The sequence below is a fragment of the Mauremys reevesii genome, linkage group 4 (assembly GCF_016161935.1).
Source record: "Mauremys reevesii isolate NIE-2019 linkage group 4, ASM1616193v1, whole genome shotgun sequence".
In the NCBI taxonomy this organism is placed as follows: domain Eukaryota; kingdom Metazoa; phylum Chordata; order Testudines; family Geoemydidae; genus Mauremys; species Mauremys reevesii.
The window spans coordinates 125,507,474-125,524,585 of NC_052626.1; the positions used below are offsets into that span (position 1 = coordinate 125,507,474).

General features: G+C 53.9%; 1 long non-coding RNA gene across 1 annotated transcript; it reads left to right on the forward strand.

The window, feature by feature from the left end:
* Positions 1-397: 397 nt before the first annotated feature.
* Positions 398-2,575, forward strand: LOC120404821. Its single transcript, XR_005598197.1, has 3 exons — positions 398-587; positions 1,521-1,652; positions 2,375-2,575. It is a non-coding gene; the product is annotated as an uncharacterized LOC120404821 (long non-coding RNA).
* Positions 2,576-17,112: the final 14,537 nt, after the last annotated feature.

A 17,112-nucleotide genomic window follows, 5' to 3' on the forward strand; every position in this document is an offset into this window, starting at 1 on the left:
CCATGACTAACAGTTTCCCGACTCAAGCTCTTTATAATCTGCAGGAAACTGGACGGACTAGTTCTGAAGTTTAGCTTCTGTGGCTCTTATCGGAAGACCATTAGTCTTGCTCAGTTGCAGCATCAGTGCTGGGAAATGAAGGAGTATGTCTCTCTGCCCTCCCCTGGAGGGAATTGCCTTCTGTTAAGGTGAGGGCGGAAAAGAATTGAATCTCCATCTTTCTTTAGCCTTAATTTTTTCCTCTAGCTGCTCTACCACTGAACCCGAACTCTGGTTCAGACTGAGCACGTACCTATAGGCTGCAAGGAGGAATTTAGCCTTCGGGTTTACTCAGAGCTGGATATTCCTCATTCTTCTTGGCCGGTAGAATCAAACTCTGCCCTGGATGACAGTTGCTAGAGGCTGCCTGCAGAGCTATAGTAGCTTTGTCCCATCCATGAGCTACTCAATGTTCCTTGAATTACAGGTCCTAGCCAATCCCACCAAGAAGAAATTCTTCCATACAGCAGTGGTGATGCAGTGTAACTCAACTTCTTTGTTGTGGCGTCTTTCAACTGTATCTATCCCAAAGAGGAAGGATGGCTAAGGTACTGGATAGAGATCTGGGTTCTAATCCTAACTCTGCTGCGGTGTATGACCTTGGAAAAGCCTCTCACTTCTATAAAACAGGGATAACAAAGCTCGCAAGCACTTCTGTGCAGAGACTGCCTTCGTATATGTCTGCACAGTATCTGGGCTTGATTAGTATTGTGATTAAAATATCGTTGGGCAATAGTACAATTAAACAGCAGAGAAAATGAGAAATTAAGGGTGGGATTTTTCAAGGGGGCCTAAATCAATTGGATTTGGTGTTAATTTCCCTAGGACCCTTTGAAAACCTCAGTTTAAGAGCCACATGCAATGAGGGCTGGGAGAAAGCAGGCTGTTTTAGAGAAGACTGGAAAAGCTTGGCACATGGGGATGGACAGGGAAGCTGTTCCAGGGGGCAGGAGCTGGTCTTGCACCAGCCATGATGAGACTGGGACATGACACCTAGAACAAGCTAGTACCGGATGAACGTAGGGAAGAACAAGAAAGGAAGGCATGAAATATAGGCTGGAGCAGAAATGGGGAGAGTTTGGAACTGCATCCCGAGATGGGCAGGGAGCCAACAGAGTGGACTGAGAATGCAGGCCACATGGCTGTGTTGCTTGCAAGGGATGGCTGTGCAGCAGCCTTCTATAGCTGCTAGAGGCTGGAGATATGGGACTTGGGAAGGTGGCCACCATACTTGTGTGACAGACAATAGAGATGACAACGGCTGCTGCTATTGTTTCAGATATATGGCTCTACAAAGAAGCTTAATTGTTTCTTACACTTATCCCGAGTGAGGACAGTAATTACACACCCTGCTTTCAACAGAACTTAACCCAACCCATAATTATACAAAGATGCACTATTTAGAAGGCTCCAGGGCCAGGATTGCATTAGAGGGAAGAATAATGAAAGTCTGAGAATTTATTTTATTTTCCCTTTTGCAGCTGACCTTTCCATTCACCCTGGCACAAAGCTTCATGGTTTATCCTGCCAGGGCAAAAAGGCTTGAAGAAAGGAAGCTTCTGTGAAAGCAATTGTCTCCAGCCCAGATCTATGTTCAAGAGCACCCTTGAGATGTGAGGGCTTCATCCCCTGCTGGGCAATTGACTGGCTCACCAAGGCAGTGACTAGAAACTGACTTTGTTTTCTTTCCTTAACCTTATGACTTTATGTCCAGCATGGTTATGGGGCAGTCATCCTCATGGGGGCTGGGAGGGTGTGTGCCACCAGCTATGAATTTATCTGAAGCAGAAGGGCGTTAATCTTCAAAAACCACCAGTGGGAGGCATCTGGAATTATTGGGAGGTCCTTGCACCAGTATCTCCCAGCTGGGGATGGGAGGAGAGGAGCAAGCGGTTTCCATAGGAACTCTCTCTTTCTCCATGGCATCAACAAAACAACCCACGCTAGTTAGGGGATTTCCAGTCAACCAGAGGTTGAGTGAGGGTATCGGAAACAGATCTATTTAATTAGAGAAGAGGAACACATGGGAACAAACCGGTTATGGCCTGGTCTGTAACTATTGGCACAGTATGGCTTTTGCAACACTGCTAGATCTCTCTAGGCGAGCCACGGCCAGCAGGACTGGTGCAGTGTCAGGTACTATAATAGATAGCTGCTAGCAGAGGACAGAAGTGTGCATGTTCATAGAGGCCAGCAGTGTGTCCCCAGGCTGAGCTCTTCAGTAGAAGAAGCTTGGGGTCCTTAAGATTCCATCCATCCTGCAGGAAGAGTTTTTTTTTTTTTTTCAAACAGGAGACCAATGTTATTCAATAGTACCCCTCTGTATTTCTTATAGGAGACAAGCACAGGCTATCAATGATCGCGGACGGCTTATTAACAAAGCACCAGAGGATATGCCAGCAATGCACCAATCGTGGTGGAGAACATGCCCACCTTCTAGGTAAGACATTTGTCCAAGAGTCCTGTTGCCTTTTGCTACAGAAACTTCACCTACAGATTGTCAGCAGCAGCAACAGCACAGAGTGAAAGAGAGAATGATGGGGATATTTTCTTACAGCCCTAATTGCAGGGGAGCAGGGAGCATTAAAGTAAGTGTCTCTTTCTTCTTGGTGCCTGTGCACAGGAATGAATAGGCTTTCCCGCTGCAGGGCTTTGTGTGTCAGAACATTTCACTATATAGTAACAAGGGCCCACCTCTTTCGAGGCATTATAAAGTGCCCTTGCTTGCTCCGTTGAGAAATTAAACACAGCGGTGTGGGGGGTTGGGAATTAGGACTCCTGGCTTCTATTCCAGATTCTGCCACATGGGATAGGCTCAGAAAGTCTGGAAAACAGCACCTATATGACGTGACCCATTGCAACCAGACAAAGATTTGCCTTGGTGTTCTTTTTGCTTTGGTGCCGGTCTTTTTGGTTGGGATAAAAATCTCAGATTTTGGTGAGAATGTCATGACCGCAAAAACCCAAGCAATTTAATTGGAAAAACTTATTTTTTGTGGATCTGTCAGTGAGCCCACAATGGTGATTTAGATCTTGATTCAGGAAAGCACTTAAGCATGTGCTTAACTTTTAAGCACATGTTTAAATCCTGTTGAATACCATGGGATTTAAGCTCAGGCTTAAGGGCTGACCTGAATATAGATGCTTCCTGAATTGTGGTGTCAGTCCTATCCGCTGAGGGAAGATGGGGCTCTCATTACTGGGAGTTCCAACTCACTCCAAGATTCAGAGTGGTGGCTGTGTTAGTCTGTATCAGCAAAAACAATGAGGAGTCCTTGGGGCACTTTAGAGACTAATGAATTTATTTGGGCATAAGCTTTTGTGGGCTATAGCCCACTTCATCAGATGCATGTATTTGTCACTCCATGCATCTGATGAAGTGGGTTTTAACCCACGAAAGCTTATGCCTAAATAGCACTACAAAAGTAATTTTCCTCCTTTGATATTCACCCCTTCTTGCCAACTGTTCAGAATAGGCCACTTCCACCTTAATTGAATTAGCCTTATTAGCACTGACCCCCCCACTTGGTAAGGCAACTCCCATCTTTTCATGTGCTGTAATATTTATACTGCTTACTGTATTTTTCACTCCATGCATCTGATGAAGTGGGTTTTAGCCCATGAAAGCTTACGCCCAAATAAATTTGTTAGTCTCTAAGGTGCCACAAGGACTCTTCATTGTTTTCACTCCAGGATGTTACTGAGCCACTGAAGCAATTTTCAGTGGACGTGTACACACAGCCCTGTTTCTCCATTCAGATTCATAGCAGAGATGGTGAGCTTTCTAGTTGCAAAGGGTTCTTTCAGAAATAGTCCATAGGTTATAGTCCAATATTTATATTTCAGGGCGATCCAGTTAGAATTGGGATCTCAGTCCTTGTGGCTTAGGCTTCACCTGCATGAAACCTTAAGCAGGTCTGAGATGGACCCAACAGTATTTTATACAGTGGTCTAGCATCCACTTGACCACACAGTCCTGGGTAAACAATATGCTTTCGATGTAACCTTCAGTTTTATAAATGCCACCAGTAATTAGTTACACAAATTAACATAGGGCAATTTATCCGTTAGGCAGTCTATCACAAACTTCAAAGAGACAATGACTTATTTCACCCAAGATTCATCTAAATGTTCATATTCCCTTTTGATCTCTGAATTAGTAGCTATAGCAGGGATCGGCAACCTTTGGCACATGGCCCGTCAGGGAAAGCCGCTGGCAGGCCAGGACGGTTTGTTTCCCTGCAGCGTCCGCCGGTTCAGCTGATCGCAGCTCCCACTGGCCATGGTTCGCCGTCCCCGGCCAATGGAGGCTGTGGGAAACGGCACGGGCCGATGGATGTGCTGGCCGCCACTTTCTGCAGCCCCCATTGGCCAGGGACAGTGAACTGCGGCTGGCATCGACCAAACCTGTGGATGCTGCAGGTAAACAAACTATCCCAACCCCCCCGGGGCTTTCTCTGATGGGCCATGTGCCAAAAGTTGCCAATCCCTGAGCTATAGTGACAGACTGGAACTGTCTGTTTACAGGGGTAGCATTTCAGATGCACACAATTAGTATCACTTCTAACAATACAGATTTGCATTTCAAAGTTCTAGCCTATTTACCAGGAATGGCTCTTGTTATCATTCGCATACCTTTCTAACATGACTTTAAAGGCTCTGGGGCCAGGGGCGGCTCTAGGAATTCCGCCACCCCAAGCAGGGCGGCGCGCCGCGGGGCACGCTCTGGCGGTCGCCGGTCCCGCAGCTCTGGTGGACCTTCCGCAGGCATGACTGCGGAAGGTCCACTGGAGCCGCCTGCCGCCCTGCCGGCAAAATGCCGCCCCAAGTGCGCACTTGGCGTGCTGGGGTCTAGAGCCGGCCCTGTCTGGGGCATTCAGCCTGCAAGTTCTTTAACCGTTTCTGGTCATGTATTATACTTTGTATAAGATTTGTTGCACTTATAGAACAGTGGTAGCAATAATGATTTGCATGGTTATATTTTAATTAGATAACATCGCAGCCCCCTAAAATGCAGGGTACGATCTTGACCAGGAATTAAAGCAGGAGATGTAAAAGAGCCTGGGAAACTATTTATTTTTCAAGATGTACTGGATGTGGCTTGAGTTGATTAAAATTGGATTGAAAAAGCTCTGGAGACCATGCTGTATCTTTCATCTCTAACTTCTATGGGTCAGATCCTTTTTCAGGTTCCTTGACTTCAGCTGGTTGAAAATGAGGGTTTTTTCCTGCAGAAAATGTCAGTATCTTGGCAGAAATTTGAACACAGAAAAATTTTGGCTGAAACCCAAAATTTGGGTGGTTCTTCGAGTGATTGCTCCTATGCATTCCAGTTAGGTGTGCGCGCCGTGCGTGCACGGCTCTCCGGAACTTTTTTACCCTAGCAACTCCGGCGGGCCGGCTGGGCGCCCCCTGGAGTGGCGCCGCTATGGCGCTGAATATATACCCCAGCCGGCCCGTCCGCTCCTCAGTTCCTTCTTACCGCCCGTGACGGCCAGTTGGAACTGTGGAGTGCTCTCTGTCCTCCACAACCCTAGCTCTCGCTACTTGTTTTTGTATATAGTTCGTTTAGTGATTAGTTTACATAGTTCTGTTAGTTAGATAGTTAGTGTTTTAGATAAGGTTAAGGGGGGTTCCCCCCCCCTGCCTCCCCCGGTGCGGGCTCATGCCCAAGGCACCAGGCTTTAAGCCCTGCACATCGTGCCAGAGGCCTATGCCAGTCGGGGACCCGCACGACGCCTGCCTCCGTTGCCTGGGCGAAGGACACCAGACAGATAAGTGTTCTTTCTGTTCCGCCTTCAAGCCGCGAACTCGGAAGGAGCGGGACATTCGCTTGAAACAACTCCTAATGGAGGCGTCGCTCCAGCCCCCGGCACCGTCCGCGCCGGCACCAAGAGCTTCATCGGTGCAGAGCGCACCGGCGGCACCAAGCCGCTCCGGCACCGCGGCCCCACAGCCTCAGCCAGCAGCTCCGAAGACCCAGCACCGCTCGCTCTCGCCTTCAAAAAGACACAAGCTGGCGAAAGCACTTGCTAAGGCCCGCGCTGAGAACTCAGCGAAGACGATTGCGCCACCTGCGGCTCCCGCGGTGGCCGTGCACAAGACGTGCACCGGGCCATTGACTCCGGCGCCGCAAGGGCCGTCGAGTCCGGCGCCGCCACGCTCCCCGGTACCGACCGTGGTCGAGCCCTAGCTGCCATCTACGCTGGAGACATTCTCCTTGGCGCGTGAGCTTATACAGCTCATAGAGGCACCGAGCCCCCGGCACCGCCGGTGCGGGCTGTCGTGTCGGCAGGAAAGCCGGCCAGGATGACCCGGCCGCCCTCTCTGGACAGACGGCACGAACGACGCTCCCAGTCCCGGTCACGTTCCCGGTCCCATTGCAGGTCTCCGTCCCGTCGCTCGCGATCTCGGCACCGCTCGCCATCGCGGTACCGGTCGCCGTCTCGACGTCGGTCGCAGTCCCGGTACCGCTCATCATCGCAGTACCGGTCGCACTCCCGGCGTCGCACCAGGTCCAGATCGCCGTCGCGTCGGCACCGACGGAGGTCTCCGTCCCGGCACCGTTCCCGGCACCGCGACTCGCGCAGCCGCTCCCGGCACCGCAGATCCGGATCCAGGTCGAGCTCCCAGCACCGGTCGAGCTCCCGGCACCGCGGCGGACGTTGCTCTCGGTCGCCATCCCGGTACCGAGCAGACCGGCACCGATTCTCGCTACCGTCCGGGGACAGACTGCCTTATTCGACGGCGCACTCCGTCAGCGCCTCGGCACCTCCATGGCCATCCTGCCCCGCGTCGGTCGCTTCCGGGGCGGACGGCTACGGGCACCTGCCACCTACCCCACAGGACCAACCTCAGGGGGCACAGCAGTGGGGCTTCTGGGTTCCCTGGGCCCAGTATGAGACTCAGGGGGTGCCATTCCCCCCGAGAGCCCCGGCCTCCGAGCACAGGGTACCAGAGGCGACCGTCAGCCGACCGGCCCCTTCGTCACCAGGCACGGGTTCCATACCGCCTGAACCCCAGAGGCACACACAGCCCGACCCTCCCGACGAGCAGTCAGCAGATCCATCGTCGGAGGCTGTCGTCCCGGGCTTATCCTCCTCGTCCTCACCTGACGAGGTGGTGGCCGGAGCGTCAGCCAAGGAGCCTCCGCTGATAGACTTGAAGGCGCACCAGGACCTGCTTCGCCGCGTGGCGACGGCTATGGCTCTCCCAGTGGCGGAGGTCCAGGAGGACGAGGACCCCATAACGAATGTCATTGGGGCAGAGGCTCCAGTGCGCGTGGCATTACCATTCGTGCGGACGATTCAAAAGAATGCCACCACACTCTGGCAGACGCCTGCGTCCATCCCTCCTACGGCCCGTGGGGTTGAGCGCAAGTACTCTGTCCCTCCCACGGGCTACGAGTATCTATATACTCACCCGACCCCGGACTCGTTGGTCGTTCAGTCGGTCAACGACAGGGAGAGGCATGGTCAACCTGCCCCTGCGCCAAAGTCGAAGGACGCGCAACGTATGGACCTGTTAGGCCGCAAGGTCTATTCGGCTGGTGGCCTGCAAATGCGCATCGCCAACCAGATGGTCCTCCTCGCCAGGTACGTCTTCGACATCATGGCATCCCTGGCGAAGTTTACAGAGCTCCTGCCAACAGCCTCCCGCCAGGAGTTCTCGGCGATGTTGGACGAGGGAAAGAAATCATCCAGGTCCTCCATCACGGCCGCCCTCGACGCTGCAGACTCGGGAGCTTGGACCTTAGCCTCCGGCGTGACGATGCGGCACATCGCCTGGCTGCAGTCCTCCACCCTGCCGCCGGAGGTGCAATATACACTGCAGGACCTGCCGTTTGACACGCAGGGTCTCTTCTCCGAGAAGACTGATTCCCGGATCCAGACCCTGAAAGACGGTCGCATTGCCATCCGCACCCTAGGGATGCACACGCCGGCAACACAGCACAGGTCCTTCCGGCAGCAACCCCCCCGGTCCTTCTACCAACAACGCTACCGCCCGTATAATAGCCGGCAACCGGCTCCAAATCGCCGTCGTCCTTCCGGCAATAGGCGTAGCCAGGGCCAGTTCTCTTCCAAGGCCCCTCAGGGGTCCAAGCAGGCCTTTTGATGGGACGCACGAGGACGGCCCATCACTCTCCCTACCGGATCCTACCCCTTTATTTTACAACCGCCTTTCCCATTTCTTTTCGGCGTGGTCCCAATTAACAACGGACAACTGGGTGCTTCAAACAGTCCAGTCGGGATACCGCCTTCAATTTGTTTCGCCCCCGCCTTCCCACCCACCCTCCCTGTCCCTCTTCAGGGACCCCTCTCACGAGCAAGTCCTCTTACAAGAGGTCCAGACTCTGTTGAGCGTGGGTGCCATAGAAGCAGTGCCTCAAGACAGGCGGGGCAGGGGATTCTACTCCCGTTATTTTCTCATCCCCAAAGCGAAAGGGGGGCTACGTCCTATCCTGGACCTTCGCGAGCTGAACAAGTACCTGCTCAAGCCCAAGTTTCGCATGGTCACCTTGGGGACCATCATTCCCTCTCTGGATCCGGGAGACTGGTTTGCCGCCCTCGACATGAAGGACGCCTACTTCCATGTCGCGATCTATCCTCCCCATCGACGTTACCTCCGGTTTGTGGTCAACAACGCCCACTACCAGTTCGCCGTGTTGCCGTTCGGGCTCTCCACCGCACCGAGGGTATTTACCAAATGCATGGCGGTGGTTGCCGCAGCCCTCCGCCGTCGTCGGATACATGTCTACCCGTATCTCGATGACTGGCTGGTTCGCGGACAGTCTCGACAGCTGGTGATGGGCCAGTTGACAGACATACTGTCCCTCTTCCGACGACTCGGTCTTCTCATCAACACCAAGAAGTCCACCTTGATCCCGTCGCAGCGGGTGGAGTTCATTGGAGCGGTCCTCGACTCCTCGTTGGCCCGGGCTTTCCTACCGCGATCTCGACATCAGACGATGGTCTCCCTCATCCGGGACCTCGTCTCCTTCCCAACCACGACGGTGCGCTCCTGCCTCCGCCTCCTGGGCCACATGGCATCATGCACGTATGTCACCGCGTACGCGCGGCTTCACCTCCGCCCATTCCAGTCTTGGCTCGCGTCGGTGTACCGGCCGCATCGAGATCCCATTGATATGGTGGTCACAGTCTCCAGGCCAACCCTCGAGTCCCTCAACTGGTGGCTAGACCCAGAGATTGCCTGTGCGGGAGTCCCGTTCCATCCTCCTCGCCCATCCGCCACTCTGACCACGGATGCCTCAGTGCTCGGTTGGGGAGCTCACCTGGGCGATCTTCACACCCAAGGCCTGTGGTCGCCCCAGGAGCTCGCTCTGCACATCAATGTCCGCGAGCTGCGAGCGATCCGTCTGGCCTGTCGCACCTTCTGCACCCACCTGCAAGGCCGCTGTGTGACAGTGTTCACGGACAATATGTCAGCTATGTTCTACGTGAACAAACAGGGCGGAGCCCGCTCCTCCCTCCTCTGCAAGGAGGCGATGCTCCTGTGGCACTTCTGCGTGACCCACTCCATTCACCTAGAAGCGTCCTTTCTTCCAGGAGTACAGAACACGCTGGCCGACCATCTCAGCAGGTCTTTCTTCTCCCACGAGTGGTCTCTCCGTCCTGACGTCGTGCACACAATCTTCCGCAGGTGGGGGTTTCCCCGGATAGACCTATTCGCCTCCAAGGCGAACAGGAAGTGCCACCTGTTCTGCTCGTTCCGGGGTCATGTGCCGGGCTCCCTGTCGGACGCCTTCCTGTATTCCTGGAAGGATCACCTTCTCTATGCCTTCCCTCCGTTCCCGCTTGTCCACCGAGTGTTACAGAAGCTTCGGAGGGACAGAGCCACCGTCATTCTCGTAGCTCCGGCCTGGCCGAGGCAACATTGGTACTCCCTGCTGCTTGAGCGCTCCGTTCGGGATCCCATCCCCCTTCCGTTGTGGCCGGACCTCATCACTCAGGACTTCGGCAGACTCCACCATCCGAGCCTACAGTCCCTCCATCTTACAGCTTGGTACCTGAGTGGTTGACCCACGCAGAGAGGGACTGTTCGGCGGCAGTACAGCAAGTCCTGCTAGAGAGCAGAAAGCCTTCCACTCGCTCCACCTATCTGGCGAAATGGAAGCGATTTGCGCTCTGGTGTGACCAGCGAGGCCTCAATCCCTTCGTAGTCCCTGTCCCTACCATCCTGGACTACCTCTGGTACCTTAAGGAGCAAGGTCTTGCGGTCTCCTCCTTGAGAGTTCACCTGGCAGCAGTGTCCGCCTTTCGTCCATCTGTGGAAGGTCGGTCCATCTTCTCCAACCAGATGGTTTCCCGCTTCCTTAAAGGCCTGGACCGCTTGTACCCGCCGGTGCGGCGTCCTGCCCCGACCTGGGATTTGAACCTCGTGCTGGCCAAGCTGATGGGTCCTCCTTTCGAGCCCTTGGCCACGTGCTCCCTGCTCTACCTCTCCTGGAAGACAGCTTTCCTCGTCGCCATTACATCAGCGAGACGAGTCTCTGAGCTTCGCGCTCTAACGGTGAGTCCACCATACACCGTCTTCCACGGGGACAAGGTACAGCTTCGACCACATCCGGCCTTCCTCCCTAAGGTGGTGTCGGCCTTCCACCTCAACCAGGAGATCTTTCTCCCGGTCTTCTTCCCGAAGCTGCATGCCTCGCCTCGGGAGCAACAGCTGCACACCTCAACGTCCGCAGGGCGCTCGCTTTCTACATCGAGCGGACTAAGCCCTTCCGGCGTTCGCCCCAGCTGTTCGTAGCGGTGGCTGACCACATGAAAGGCGAGCCGATCTCCTCCCAAAGGATTTCCTCCTGGGTCACTGCGTGTATCCGGACCTGCTACGAGCTTGCTCGCGTGCCACCATGCCGCCTCACCGCACACTCGACGAGGGCGCACGCCTCGTCGGCCGCCTTCCTGGCCCACGTTCCCATCCAGGACATCTGTCGAGCGGCCACCTGGTCTTCGGTCCATACCTTCGCCTCCCACTACGCATTGGTGCAACAGTCTCGAGACGACGCAGCCTTCGGCTCCGCGGTATTACACTCCGCCACGTCTCACTCCGACCCCACCGCCTAGGTAAGGCTTGGGAATCACCTAACTGGAATGCATAGGAGCAATCACTCGAAGAAGAAAAGACGGTTACTCACCTGTAGTAACTGTTGTTCTTCGAGATGTGTTGCTCCTATCCATTCCAGACCCACCCTCCTTCCCCACTGTCGGAGTACCCAGCAAGAAGGAACTGAGGAGCGGACGGGCCGGCTGGGGTATATATTCAGCGCCATAGCGGCGCCACTCCAGGGGGCGCCCAGCCGGCCCGCCGGAGTTGCTAGGGTAAAAAAGTTCCGGAGAGCCGTGCACGCACGGCGCGCACACCTAACTGGAATGGATAGGAGCAACACATCTCGAAGAACAACAGTTACTACGGTGAGTAACCGATTTTTATGCCCTCATGGGAGTTGTAGTTCAGATGCTTCATGCTCTCATTCTCCTCTATAGGCCAAGCTCTGTGGTCAGACTACATATCCCATGATGAACCACAGTTTGGCGAGGGGAGGCGATGCATCACAGGAATCCCTGGCCATGGTGCATCATGGGAGACGTAGTCTGTCTGGGGAGCCTGGCCCATAGAAGAGAACAGGGACATGAGACAACCTAACTATAATGCCAATGGGATGGCACGGCAGCATTTCTGTATCAAAATATTTAAATTTTCTGTGGAGAGCAGCTATTCTTCATGAATAAGTTCATAATGTCAAAAACAAACGTCAATGGACTTTTTTTGACTAATACTATCATTAACTTTGATGGAGATCCCGCCTGAGTGAAAGCTGAGTCGGGGCCTTAGGATTGGGCTCCACATTTTTACTTACCATGTGCTATTTGCAGTAGAAATTGGGGTGGAAGCTTGTGCAGGCTTCATGAGTCCCCCAGATCATTTGCCCAACCCGCTGATGGGGTGGGTTGGTGATGCCCTTGCAATGTTTTGTGTACGCTTTTGGAGAAGAGTGGTGGGGAAAAAAACTCTGAAGAATTTTGGAAACTTGCTCTTCTTTTCTTGGCAGAGGTCCGTGTTTCTTCCTACCCACAGACCCCAAACTCTTATCCAAATAAGAATCTGAAACAATTTTGTCCCTGCGGGGTGACCATATGTCCTCAGTGGAGAACAGCAGCTGGTCACTATGACATTGAAAGACCAGGTTATGTTGTGGCAGAGCTGACTGGATAGTAAACTAGGTCAATTCACCAATAGTTTTGCAAATAAAAGTGTTAGGTTCCGTTGACTCTGACTCATAGGGCTGTGTTATTTGTTATTCACAAGGATTTGGATGGCCATCAGATATTGGGGGAAAATGATCATGGATCCCAAAAGTTTTACAATATTTAGCAACAAGGATTATTTGTGCCACAAAGTGCCTTTTTCACTACTCCCAACTCTCCAGTTTTTAAAAGCTTCTGACAATCCAATCAGGAAGCATAATCACCTCCATATGATTTGGACTTGGGTGGCCACTCACATAACACAAACCACAGGCAGCTGAAGCAATCTGCTCATGAACAACACCTGGACTAGACATTATTTGCCCGAACGGTCCGCCACATCCTGATTAATAACAAATATTTTGGCCCCAAACCCAAATCCGAATATGCTGGGCTTTGCGAGCATGCGTGTGTGCGCACACGGGGAGGTGGTTGAACTCTAGATCTGAATTCTATGCCTCAGGTCAATTTCTAATACCCAGCAACATGAGCTCTAGGGGAGTAATCAATCCATCTTCTCTCACATGATAGCTCTGATGTGCAGCAGCCCATGAAAGGAGACTTGCCTCTGTTTCCATTTCTTGATATTTCTCTTTTGAGAGGAATTAGCATCAAATTAATTCCTCCCCGCTGGTTTTTTATTTTTATTATTTTTTTATAACTTTTTTTTAAGTGTCAGAGCAAAGGGCCCCTTTGGCAGGCCACTTCCTGCGTCTCGTTGGAGATGAGAGCGATAAAACCAAGACAGCAACAGAGCTGCTTTAGAGTGAGTGTGTGACAACTGTAGCCACCAAGATGTTTGCTGTTAGGGCCTGAGGATATTTAGAAACTCTGGCACTTCTTGGGCTTTCTACAGCTGATTCAGGCCCCTGATTGTTCAGGGCTTGCTCCTTTGATTTCAATGGGCAATGTCAAAGCTTCTGTTGACTTCAGTGGCAGGATCAGGCTCCCAGAGGCACCCCCCACTCCCAGAGTCGGCTTTAGGAAGTGCAGGGCCCAATTCTAACATTTTTGGCGGGGCCCCGGCAGGGATGACTTAAAAAAAAAAAAAGTGTAAATAAAAAAGCCTTTCATTTCTTAGCAACCGGTTCCCTATAAAAAAATTCTAATTTAAGGGATGTGCCACAGTATGTATTTTTTGTACCAAGAGGGTTACCATACGTCCGTATTTTCCCAGGAGGAATTTTTAAATTTAAAAAATTCCTCCCGGATGGTGATTTAAGAACCAAAAAACCTGACCTGTCCAGGAAAATACAGATGTACGTTAACCCTACCTAAAGTTCTTTTTTAAAAAGATGGGCCTGAACTAGAAATGAGCTCCGTTTCACATGTGTGGGTCCCCGCCACTCTCTGGAGGTGTGCTAGGGTGACCAGATGTCCCAGTTTTATACGGACAGTCCTGATTTTTTGAGTCTTTTTCTTATATAGGATCCTATTACCCCCCACCCCCGTCTCAGTTTTTCACACTTGCTGTCTGGTCACCCTAGGGTGTGCACATGTGTGGGTCCCAGCTGCTCCCTGCCCCCCTCATTGAAGCCGGTGTGCAGGGTTACTGCCCTGGGAACTGCAGGGCACCAGTGGACATAGGGCTGGCTGGAGGCAGGGCAGGGGCTGACTGGAGGTAAGGCCTGGCTGGAGGCATGGTAAGGGGTGCGGGTCTGGCTGCAGGCAGGGGGGCGTGGGGTGGGCTGGCTGGCTTCAGGCAGGGCCGCAGGGGGGTGCGACAGGAGTTGGCAGGGCTGGAGACAGAGGAGTGCGGGACTGGCTAGCTTCAGGCAGGGGGCTGCGGCAGGGGCTGGCTGCAGGCAGGGCAGGGGGCTGCGGCAGGGGCTGGCTGCAGGCAGGGGGTGCAAGTACAGGGCTTGCACAGCCCACCCTGTATGGTGAGTGCCCCTCCTCCTTCCCCCCCCCCCCCCCCGGGGTAGCAGCAGCAGCAGCCCGGGGCTCGGGGGCTATTTAAAGAACCTGGGGCTCCTCTGCTCCTACCACCCCGGCCCTTTAAATAGCCGCGGGAGCCCTGGGGAAGTAGCGAGGCTCCAGGGGTTATTTAAAGGACTGGGGCGGCAGAGGCAGCTGCAGCCCCGGCCCTTTAAATAGCCCCCGGAGCCCCCCACTACCCCAGGACTCTGGGGCTATTTATAGGGCCCGGGGCTCCCCTGCTTCTAAGCCCCGGCCCTTTAAATAGCCGAGGGAGCCCTGGAGTAGTAGCGGGGCTCTGGTGGCTATTTAAAGGGCCGGGGCGGTAGAAGCAACGGGAGCCCTGGACTTTTTAAATAGCCCCCAGAGCCCCGCAACCCTACCCCAGGGCTCCAGCAATGGGGCTCTGGTGGCAATTTAAAGGGCCTGGGGCTCCAGCCCCTGCTGGGAGCCCCAGACCCTTTAAATTGCTCCCCTGGGGAAGCCAGGCCACCCCAGTACAGTGCACCGGCTCTTGCCCATACACCGTACTGGGGCTTGGGCGCGGGGCCCGATTCAGGGTAATTGGTTGAATTGGCCTAAAGCTGGCTCTGCCCACTCCCCCAGCTCCCAGCAGGTGCTCTGCACCAGGCAGGGAGCACCCAGGAAGTTGAAGGAATGCCACATTGAACTGACTGTAAGAGCAATGCCAAGGGCTTGCAGTATCACGGAGGGAAGAGAATGCAGCCAACAAATCATGCAGTGTTCCCAGCTCCTTTAGCACGAATCTCGCAATATTTGGCATGTTTTTCAAGCCCCAGCGGCTGGAGTCAGGTGATTAAAGGAGAACATGAGCTTGCATTTAAAAGAAAAGAGTAAGTTTCTGGGTGCCGAGAAAAGCTTGGCAAGGTGACTCCAAAACATGCAAGGCCCAGAAGCCAAACAAAAAGCACTCTATCTTTGCTAGCTCATAAAAAATCAGGAGATTTTTTAACCAATCTCATGATTTTGGGGGGGCCTGACTCCTGATTTTAAACACATGGAGTTGGCCATGCTGGACATGGAAGCTGGATTTTCCCCTCTCGAGCACTCATTAGCCAAGGCTGTCTCTCCACTGGCCAAAACAGGACCCGTCATTCACTACCAGGGCCCCACCCCTGGCAGCAGCGAAGGCAGCGTCAGTGTAAACAGGGCTAAGGTGTTTTCACCACGTGACTCTGATCTGAGCTACCTGAATCCTCCTCCCCCATCCCAAGCCTTCTGCTGGGCTGTGGCTCAAATGGGCACCTGCACAGAACTAATGCAGGACTCTTAACAAGAGAGGCCATCAACTGCTGGTGCTTAGAGAGGGTGTGAGGTATACGGGCAAAGCAGACAGCCCCCTGGAGCAGCATATGGAAGGAGCACCCCCAGAATAGCATTGGGTCTGCCCTGGGATTTAGTTGCCCACCAACAGACCAGTTCTGAACTACTACTTGCCTCAGGCCATAGAGTTTTGGTTCACCCGCATCTCCCCTCCCTAGGGGCACCCTGCTTCTGTACAGCCGTGTGCAGTGGACTCCTATGGGTCATGTCCCAGGAGCCTTGGCAGCAGCGAGACACATTTGCACACGTTGGAAAGAATTCGGGTGCATGCTTGGGAACTACGGGAGCAGAAGCCGAGAGACCATCCACCCCTTTCTCCAACTTATATCAAAGAGACTAGAGGGGCCTGGAGGTTGCTGAGCTAAGGGGAAAGGGAGCCGCAAACGAGCAAGCGTGAAGTGTGCCATATCCTATCTACGCCTAGGGAACCTAGGCCCCTGTGGGGTTGCTCAGGAGTGGGAGCCCAGAGGAACCGGGAGCTCACATAGGGCTGAGAGGTGGAGAGAACTTCCAGGATCTGTCCTGGCTTATGGCTCCTTGAGTGTGGGAGCACCAGGGCCGGCGCAACCCATTAAGCGACCTAGGCAATCACCTAGGGCACTAACATTTGAGGGGCGGCGACTGCAGCAGCCGGATCTTTGGCCGCCCTGGTCGGCGGCGGTATTTCGGGGGCGGGGCCTTCCGCCGCCTCTGTCGGGGGCGCCATTTCGGGGGAGGGACCTTCCGCCGCATAGCTGGTGGCGCTCCTGGGGAGCACCTGGGGGCTAAGTCCCTCCTGGCTCTTATCTCAGTGCACCGGCTCAGCCTCTAAACTTGTCTTTGTGCAGCTGTACAGGGGGCGGGGGAGGGGAAAGACAGCGAGCAAGGCATGAGAGCGCATAGATTGTTCCACTCTGTGTCATAGTGCCCCCTGGTGGCAGAGAGTGGTGTGGCAGTGGCCCTTCTGCTCTAGCACCCCCTTTTGTTGGCCAAAGTGGTTCTTCTGTGGTTCTCTTCTAGGGGCCTTGGCCCTCTGGCCAGGTCACGCTTAAAGTTCAGTCCCTTCCTGAACCAACAAAAGTCCAACCAAAACATCCAGCCAACCATGCTGCTGCCTTTCTTGAGCCTGACAGGTTTCCCCGCTGCCTCTCCAATAGCGGGGTTGAGTTAGCATGCTGCAAATAGCAGCATGGACATTGCAGCACCAGCAGAGGCTCAGGTTAGCCACCCGCACTCAGAACAGCCTGACCTTCCTCGCCCCCCTCTCCCACCCTCCGGGGATCTGGAGCTGGGGTGGTGAGCCCCAGCCTCCGCCGGTGCATCAATGCCCATGTTGCTGCGCTTAGCATGTTTGTGTGAGCCCAGCAAGTGCCCGTCCGTGTACGTGGCCTGGGAGCTCTGCACCCAGCTGCAGTGTAGGCATCCTCTCATGGGCCCTACCTCGGGACTTCCCACAGGAGCCCAAGTTTCTCCCTATGGTCCCGATCACAGTGTATTCACCAAATTATGAGGCCCAGGTGTTTGTCATACTAACACCTGTCTCCCTGAGCCCTGCTCCCTTTGG